Source organism: Echinops telfairi, unplaced genomic scaffold (genome assembly GCF_000313985.2).
Source record: "Echinops telfairi isolate 266 unplaced genomic scaffold, ASM31398v2 ScPeMD7_7424;HRSCAF=8462, whole genome shotgun sequence".
NCBI lineage: Eukaryota > Metazoa > Chordata > Mammalia > Afrosoricida > Tenrecidae > Echinops > Echinops telfairi.
The window spans coordinates 12061872-12063510 of record NW_022111324.1 but is presented as its reverse complement, the minus strand read 5'-3'; the positions used below and the strand labels follow the sequence as shown (position 1 = coordinate 12063510).

The 1639-nt window shown below is 50.2% G+C and overlaps 1 pseudogene; it reads right to left on the bottom strand.

The window, feature by feature from the left end:
* Window positions 1–562: 562 nt before the first annotated feature.
* On the bottom strand, window positions 563–1161 carry LOC101650045 (annotated as a pseudogene).
* Window positions 1162–1639: the final 478 nt, after the last annotated feature.

Sequence of the window (1639 nt, the reverse complement as noted above, 5' to 3'; positions counted from 1 at the left end):
TGGTACAGATAGCAACTGGAAACACAGGGAATCCAGGACAGATGACTCCTTCAGGACCAGTAGTGAGAGGGGCGATACCTGGAGAATGAAGGGAATGTGGAGTAGAAAGGGGGAACCGATTACAAGAATCTAAGTATTGCCTCCTCCCTGGGGGGACAGACAGCAGAGAAGAGGGCAGAGGGAGACATTGGACAGTCTAACATAGGACAAAACTATAATAATGTATGAATTATGAAGGGTTCATGAGGGAGGGGGAGAGGGGAGGGAGGGGGAAAATAAGCAACTGATACAAAGGGCTAAAGTAGAAGGCAAATCTTTTGAGAATGATGAGGGCAACACATGTGCATATGTGCTTGACACAATGAATGTATGGATGGATTGTGATAAGAATTGTACGAGTCCCCGATAAAATAATTTTTTAAAAAGATGTCTGTCGGGTGGAAGTCAAAAGGCTGGAGGGAAGAGGGCAGCAGATGGCTCTTCAGGGACAAGGGAGGTCTTCCAGCCCCAGTAGCCTTTGGACCTATAGCACCAGCCTCGGGGAGTACTGGATGCTCTCCGGGTCCAGGTGACCAGTGAGAGGGGTCAGAAGCAGAAGGCTTCAGTGGGAGAGGAGAGGAGGGTCCGCAGAGGTCATGAGAAGGCCAGAGTCCAGGGTCAGGCCTGGTCGAAGTTGAGTTTCTTGGCTGGAGGGGTTTCTCCTAGCCCTTCAATATCCACTAGGTCACTGTTGGCGTCCGAGTCGTTCAGGACTCTGAGGGTCACATCAGCCTTCTACTTCTTTATGGGGGGACCCCAGCCCTCCGGGGCAATGGAGCTGCTGGAGGAGGTGACAGAACACCAGATGCCCCTTTCTTGGGCCCTTTCTTGGGTGACTCAGCTGGGAGAGGGATGCCAGAGCCTTCATAGACCTTGAGTTTCACGGTGGCCTTTATCTGAGCCACTGTCCATTCCTTGATGACACAGCTGATGTGATTAAGATCGGCCCCAAAGCGCGTCACAGCAGCCCTCAGCATCTCTTTTTCCGCGTCGGTCCACTTCGCACCCGCGGGAGAAGAGTCGGCGACGGGATGCAGCTGCATTGTCAACTCCCCAAGCTTAGTGAAGGCAGCGCCCGCTCGCGGAGAAAATCTCTCCGACCTTGGTGGACGCTGACGTCATGCCCTCCGCCCCTCGCGACCCTGCAGGGAGACGCCGCCGCCGCCACCACGTGAACCGGGCGGTACTTTCACTATTCTTCTCCAACATCACAATTTGATTGTTTCTTCTACTTATCTTTCTTGTTCAGTATCCAATTTTCACATGCATGGGATGCAATGGAGAATATCATGACTTGGCTTGGGGGCAACTTAGTACTCAAAGCAACAGCCTTGCTCTTCAATGCTCTAAAGAGTTTTTGTGCAGCAGATTTACCTAATGCAAGACAGCTTTTGGTCTCTTGATTGCTACTTCAATAAGCATTGACTGCGGATCCAAAATCCTTGACAACTTCAACCTTTTCTCCATTTATCTTGATGTTACCAATAGTAAATTGTAAACGAAATCCAGTTGTGAGGATTTTAGTCTTCCTTATGTTGAGCTGTAACCCACACTGAAGGCTACAATCCTTGATCTTCATCAGCAAGTGCTTCAAGTTCTC